Raw genomic sequence first — 8,619 nt, forward strand, 5'->3', positions numbered from 1 at the left:
TAACTGATTTAGTAATTATTTTTATATAATTTTTATATGTACAAATAATATAGCGAAATATTTTATATAATAAAAAATAAATAATTGATTTTTTGGTTCACTCATTGCTCATTGGCAGGTTTTTCTTTTGAGCTGCACCGTCTTTTTTGCTTTCAAGGGTATTACGTAAAGTGATGTTGTGTATTTTGCGTGGTATAGTGCTCAATAAATTCCTTTATTGGGTTAAATAATAAATTTCGTTCTTCTTTTTCTGATCTGTGATTCTAGATTTCTTTTATTATTGTATTTATTTTTCTTTTCGGTGTGATTTGGTAATTATTCATTTGTCTACTAGATTGTGGTCAGTGATCCTTTAGATTAATAGATTTGGCATTCCTTGTACTGTGATATCGTATCGGGTTCGTGTATGTTCCGTTGAAACCGTAGGTACTATGTCGTCTCTCCACGATGTTTGACAAATGATTGCCTCGTGATTCATGTTTGGACTTTGGACTAAAACTTGAAAAATTTATTACTGGATATTTTTTAACGGTTTAATTAAGTATCTTTTAAAATATTTTTAATCAAATTTTTATTATATTAATTCTATTTTACTGTTATTATTAGATCGACAATATTTTATAATATAGAGTATTATATGATTAAAGGGGAGTACGAACATAAACTAAAAGTTGTAGAGATGAAAATATTGAGATAGATGAGTGCTCGCGATTGGATAGAATAAGGAATGAAGATATAAGAGAGAGGGTTGGAGTAGTATCTATTGTGAAAAAGATGGTAGAGGAAGATCTAAGAAGAATATCCATAAAGTGGTCAAATCAGATCTACATGTAAATAGTCTCTTTATAGACATAATACATGACAGAACTCAATGACGTCGTTTGATTCATGTAACTGACCCCACCTAATGAGACAAGGTTTTGTTATTGTTATTGTTTATTGTTGTTTTATTATATTAATTTAAAAAAATAAAATAAATACATTTAAATAGATTTAATATTTTTTAATTTAAAATACAAATTTAATTTTAACACCTTCGATTTAGTTCTAAACTTCATAAATATTACATATCTAAAAAGAAAACCTTCTAAATTTTTCAAAACACGTTTCAGTCATAAACCCAGTAATGACATCTCTAAAAGAAGTTGTCATCACTGGGCTCTTCTTCCGCGCCGCTCGTTTCCATCAGCGAGCTTCTCGTCTTCACTGCATTATTCGTCAGCTTCTCATTAGTGTGGTCCTTCTCTTTTCTGTTGCGCCGAAAACGAATCTCAACAACGCGCTCTTTCTCTTCATTGTCTCCTCGCCATTCCTCATCTCATAAAGGTGTTGCCTCCTTCAAATTTTCTGCATTAATATAGTTCTTTGTCTCTTATCGATTCTTTTTTCTGGTTAATAAAAGATTCTATATTTCTAATACATGCATAATTTTGGATATGTATGTGGTATATTTTTTTTTGATATTTTTGTGTTAAGAATTTTTTTGGATATTTTTTTGGATATTTTTTTGTTAAGAATATTTTTGTGCACTACCCTATATTCTCTAGGTTATGTTAGGATTAGTATTGGACATATAGCCCAATTAGAGAAGTGTACTATAAATAGTAGTACGATGTAATAGTGTAGGTAAGTATGATATAATTGGAAACGCTAATTTTCTTTTTGGCCCTAATTCTAGAGATTTCTATTCTATTCTATCTGATTTCTATCTAATCTCTCTATTTCTTGATACAATATTGACGTACGGAAAATCACTGATCAAGAGTTTATAGAGAAAACAGCGTTGCAAGTATAGCTCTTAACCAATGAAGATACCACATATCAATTTAAAAGGGTTGTCACAAAATTTAGAAATAAAATACTGGGAGTATGAATCCCAAGTCGTCTCCCAACGAACTGACAAGAGAGTGCTATTTTATTGATAAGGGGTTTTCCAAGAATTTTTAAGAGTTGAAGAATAGAGAGATAAGTGGTTGAGAATTTGTATAATTAAATAAAAAGCCTTGACCGGGGGTAGATTAATTGGAAGTTCTATCCTTGTTGGAATTTCTCAAGTGTAGTGATGAGCGGATAATTTATACGCTTTTTGGCATTGTTTTTAGATAGTTTTTAGTATAATCTAGCTACTTTTAGGGATGTTTTCATTAGTTTTTATGCTAAATTCATATTTCTGGACTTTACTATGAGTGTGTGTGTTTTTCTGTGATTTCAGGTAATTTCTAGCTGAAATTAAGGAACCTGAGCAAAACTCTGATAAGGAGGCTGACAAAGGACTGCTGATGCTGTTGGAATCTGACCTCCCTGCACTCGAATGAATTTTCTGGAGCTACAGAACTCCAATTGGCACGCTCTCAATGGCATTGGAAAGTAGACATTCAGAGCTTTCCAGCAATATATAATAGTTCATACTTTATTCGTGATTAGACGACGTAAACTGGCACTCAACGCCAGTTCCATGCTATATTCTGGAGTCAAATGCCAGAAACACGTCACGAACTAGAGTTGAACGCCAAAAACACGTTACAACTTGGCGTTCAACTCCAAAAGAAGCCTCAGCTCGTGTAAAGTTCAAGCTCAGCCCAAGCACACACCAAGTGGGCCCTGGAAGTGGATTTCTGCATCAATCACTTACTTCTGTAAACCTCAGTAGCTAGTCTAGCATAAATAGGACTTTTTACTATTGTATTTAGTGTCTTTTGACCACGTTACATCTTTGGTCTCAGTTTTATTTTATTATTCATCTTAGGAGACTATTTATCACGTTTTGGGGGGCTGGCCATTCGGCCATGCCTGAACCTTCATCACTTATGTATTTTCAACGGTGGAGTTTCTACACACCATAGATTAAGGGTGTGGAGCTCTGCTGTACCTTGAGTTTTAATGCAATTACTACTATTTTCTATACAATTCAGTTTATTCCTGTTCTAAGATATTCGTTGCACTTCAACATGATGAATGTGATGATCCGTGACACTCATCATCATTCTCACCTATGAACGCGTGACTGACAACCACTTCCATTCTACCTTAGACCGGGCGCATATCTCTTGGATTCCTTGACCAGAATCTTCGTGGTATAAGATAGATTGATGGCGGCATTCATGAAAATCCGAAAAGTCTAAACCTTGTGTATGTATATGGGCTTGACTTAGTTTGGGCTCATTTTTATGCTTTTTGGGCCAGTGTAATTAATTCAAATTCTGCACACTAAACAAAAAACATTACACAAACAATTTGATATTAATCAAATAATATTTAGTTATCATCTTAATCATAGTTTAGTTCTCTAAACTCAACACTTTTCAAATGAATTTTATCAGTACTTAAGGGATGAAGGCATAGCTCATATATAGACTTACATGTCCGTATACTCCACACGAAAATAAATGGCCTTGCTGAAAGGAAGTATAGGCACATAGTGGAGACTGGTCTAACTCTACCAGCTACTACTTTTCTTTCCTTATACTATTTAGATGAAGCTTTCTCTATTGTTATTACAATCGTATGCTTTCTGTTGTTATAAATAACAAATCACCTTATGAACTCTTATTTCATCATGTTTTAAACTATGGTTTTATTAAGGTGTTTGGTTGTTTATGCTATCTTAACACGAGACCTTGCAATCAACACAAACTTGAGTTAAGATCTCAACCTTATTTGTTTCTTTGTTACTTTACAAATAAAAAAGGTTACAAATGCTTATGTGCAAATGGCAAACTCATAATTTCTAGGGATGTTATATTTCATGAGAATAAATTTTCATTTATGACACTATTTAAAAAATCTGACAATCACTTTTTTTTCTAGCACATATATTGTTTCTGAACTCTTACCTACTATTCCAGTTCTCCCCTTCTCATATAGATCCTCATAATCATATTAACACATTTGTTTACTCTAACAATCACCATTCAAAGAATCATATAATTCTAATTATCTACCAGATTTCTCATCTTTAGATAACAGTACATCTCTTAGAAATACTTTACCTCAACAGCAACAACAAATTTGTCCTACACATGCTGATAATCTAATACCTATCTCAAAATATTGAGATCAACTTACCTTTTACGTCATCATCTTGTAACTTAAATCCTACCACAAATCAAAATTTACATTCAATGAAGACAAGGTCTAAAACTGGAGCCTTGCAACTAAAGGCACTATATGTTACTTCATCTGATGCAGATTTAGGCCGTTCCCATCAAATTTCTAAGTCTGTTTAAATTGCTTTAAAACTACCAAAATGGAAAGAGGCTATGATGGTTGAATATCAAGCTTTCTTGCATCACAAGACATGGGCCTTACTGAAACTTCCCCGAATGAAAAAGTCATCAACTGCAAAATGGATTTTACTCTAAAAAAGAATGCTCAAGAAAAAGTTGCAAGTCAAAAAGTCAGGCATTCTAGAGGTTATACTCAAATGGCTGGGGTAGACTTTGATCAAGTCTTCTCACCAGTTATAAAACTTGTAACAATTAGGATCATACTAACTAGCTTTTTCTAATGGATGAAAGGTAAAATAGTATGATTTTCACAATGCCTTCTTAAATGGCACTTTATACGAAATAATATACATGATCCAACCACCTATTTTTGTTCATAATAATATACATGGCACCAAGTTAGATCCTTCTCTCTTCACAAGGTTCACTCTAAATTTAGTAATGTATATTTTAATTTATGTAGATGATATGTTAGTAATGAATCTAAGATTTCTACCATCTTAAATATATTGCATTCCACCTTTTTTTCTTAAATACATAAGAGAGTTAATTTTTTTTAGGTATTGAAACTATAGTTCACTTTGATTATTTAATCCCATTGAATCAAAATAAATATATTAAAGAACTTCTCACAAGAGCTAGAATGCAAGAAGCAAAACCAGTAATTACTCATATGGTTAGTAAATCTAAATTGACTGCAAATACAGGAACTCCATTTGAAGACCCCTCTCTTTGCAGATCAATCATTGGGGGATTGTAGTATATAATAATTACTAGACCAGACATCTCCTTCTCAGTAAATAAGTTGAGTAAATTCATGACAAATCCAAGTCAAGATCACTGAATAACAACAAAATGAGTTCTTAGATATTTGGCAGATACTTATAATTTAACTCTTCAATTTCATAAGACTAATAAACTTCGTTTAACTTCCTTTTCAGAATCAGATTGGACAACAGATGTAGATGATTGTCGTGCAATCATTGGGTATGTGTTTACTATGGATCGAACTTAATTTTATGGAAATGCACAAAAAAAATCCATTGTAACTAGGAGCTCCGCAGAGGCTGAATTTAGAGTTCTAACAACAGTGTTCTCATAATTATTTGGATTCAAATGTTACTGTCAGAATTTCATCAATCAAGCACCACTTTTTCTATTATTTTTTGTGATAATATGTCTACTATCCTTATAGATTACAATTTAATTCTTCATGATAGGACCAAACACTTTTGAGCTAAACTTATTTTTTTAAGGGATCAAGTAATGCAAGTTATTGTTGCTGTAGCACATGTTCCAGGCACTAAGTAAGTTCCAGATATTCTAACAAAATCATTGATTGCATTTCTGTTTAACAAGTTCAGGGACAAACGCAAGTTGTCTATACAACCTCCCTGAATTTGAGGGGGGGATCTTAGGCTATATATATAGGGCTGGCAATATATATTCTACCCATGGATACCTAACCTGAACAGTTCGGGTAGGGTGGTCTACCCGCCCCGTTGCGGGTAGGATAGGGTGTGGTGCGAGTTTGCCTGTGAGTAGGGTAGAGTACGAGTTCATGTATACCCTATCCTACCCTATCCATACCCCTAATATATTATATAATATATATGTAAAAGTTATGTATGTAGTGAAGAAAGTGAGTGTTGAACTCACAATCTTCTTCTTATAAGAATTTAAAATAACTACTAAACTAGTTGATGATTATATTATTTGTAATTTTATGTTGAATTTCTTTAAAGATTTTATTGTTTTTAATTTTAATTTGAACTTAGTTTTTTATTTTCTATTTTATTAATATGTATGAAATTTAGAATGATTAAATTTTATATTTGTTTAAAAACTTTTTATTTTTCTGCGGGTAAGGTAGGGTTCAGAATTTTAGGGTGCGGATAGGAATAAGGTTGAGAAATTCTTAACCCACAAGTAAAGTAGGGTAAAATTTTAAAAAAGTTTTCAATTTGCGAATAGGGTTAGGATCCTACCCTACCAATTGCCAGCCCTATATATATAGAAGTATGGTACAACAAGGCAGTTAGAATGCTAACTAACATATCTATATACAGCAGCAACTATAATATGTAAAACACTCTTATCATTCAATACAGTTTCTCATTGATTCCTAATACAACTACTCTTCTTTCTCATTCTATTTTTTTTCTTTCTTTCTTTATTATTGAATATCTTATAATAATGATGACAGAGATGTTGGTCCAAAGTAATTTATAATATTTTTTCTATTTCAAAGTATACAATAAAAATTTTACTAAGAGAATATAAGATATAATTTATATTTATCTTTTATACATAAATATCATTATATATAATTCTTCATAATTCCTATAAAAAGGGAGGTAAGTAAAAAAGACAAAGAAGAAAATACAAAACAGTATATTAATATTATTTTATCACTAAATCTTCCAAATTAGAAATAAAATTAAACACATAAAAAATATAATTTAAATATTGAAAAGACTCAACATATATAAAGAGTTATGATAAATTAATTTGTATGAGATAAAAATGATAAAATTCACAATAAAAATTTATAAAAACATAAATAAATAGTAACAAAAAAAATAGAGCACAATAACAAATAATAATATTTTATAGTTTATAAAAAAGGTAGAAATATTGTATCATAGAAGGAAAAAAAAGTATTACCGAATGAAATAACTATTGGTCAAAGAATGAGATTCTCTTCTAGCATGTATGACCTTTTACGTGAATAAGTTATGAAATACAGAAATAGGTAAAGAAAAAAAAAAGAAATAAAATTGTGTTTTTTTAATAAATTGAAGAAATATTCGCGACCATATAATTGATGGTGGACATATAACTATTAGACAATAAATTACAAGAAAATATTAGATTTGATGTTAAAATAAAAGAGAAATATAAAAAATGAATAAAAATCTAAAAATTGAAATAAAAACATTTAGGATCAAGGAAAGAAATAAAGAAAAACTTTTGATAAATAACAAAATATTAACGTGACAATAAATTGAATTAACTAAATTAAATAATTGATATAATAAATTAAGTATGAATCTTTGGCTCAATAAAATAAGTTAAATAAATAAAACACATCTTACAAATATGCCATGTAAAAATTATAACATTTTTAAAAACTAATAATCAAAATACATAAGATGAAAAAGTTAATACAAATTAAAATAAAATTTATTTATTTATTTAAGTCAAATCAAATAATTAATATAATTGATTAGTTATAGTAATATAGTCAAATAAAATATTAAATAATTTAATATCTATCTTAATCAAATCAAATAAATGATTAATTATGACACTCTTAAAAACCATTAATCGAAATATATATATAAAAAAATGAATGTAAATTAAAACAAAATCAATTTATTTAATCCAGTTAGATCAAATAATTAATATAATTTACTAGTTATAATTAATGTGGTCAAACAAAATATTAAATATTTTATCTCAATCAAATTAAATAAATAAATAATTAATTAACGTATTTAAATGAATCAAATTAAATAAATTAAAAAATATCTTAAAAAAATATACCATATTAGTTATGCTGTTAATTGAAGAAACTCAATTTTAATATTACAAAATAATAATAATAATATAGTAATGTTAAAATAGTTAGCTTTTAATCTTAAGTTTCTCAATTGGCATGCAATAATTATGTGATTCCATTTTTAAAATGGTATTTCTTGTATAAGATTTTTTAAGTTATGTTATATTTGTTTATAGTTATGTGAAATTTAATTATTTTTATTTATTTATTTGGTATATTTTAAATTGAAGACAACGAATATAAATATAATGAATAAATATATTATTTATATACTATTTATTAAACACATTTTAATAATATCAGTTAATATAATACATTCTCATATTTTTATAAAATACATTAATTATATTTATATATATAACTTTATTTTAATGTATTTTTTATATTTTAATATTGATTTGAGTGCGTGTGGTTAATTTTACGGCTAATATGTGAGTTGTTACTCGTGTTGATAAAGATCCCGGTATACAGATTGTTAAAAATTTGAAAATTCAACTCTTTTTAGCATATAGTACAATTTATAATTGGTAATAAATAAATTTTAAGATGATAGACACCAAATGCTGACGTTGACATTAACAATCTTGAGTCGGATCAAGATTACAAGTTACTTAGAATAGTATGATTCTAAATTTGTTATCCATATCTTTTTTTTTTTCGTTGAGGACTTAAAGATTCCAAATTTTCCATTAAGGACTTTTTGTTGAAGTATATAAACCCTTGTCGTCTAAGGATTTTGGCATAGCAGTTTCATTCGAAATTTCTTTTTCTTTACCTATTGCTTTTTAATAATTTTCTCCAGTACATTTTGTCTTTAATTACAACAAA

This window comes from Arachis duranensis, chromosome 7 (genome assembly GCF_000817695.3).
Source record: "Arachis duranensis cultivar V14167 chromosome 7, aradu.V14167.gnm2.J7QH, whole genome shotgun sequence".
In the NCBI taxonomy this organism is placed as follows: Eukaryota; Viridiplantae; Streptophyta; class Magnoliopsida; order Fabales; family Fabaceae; genus Arachis; species Arachis duranensis.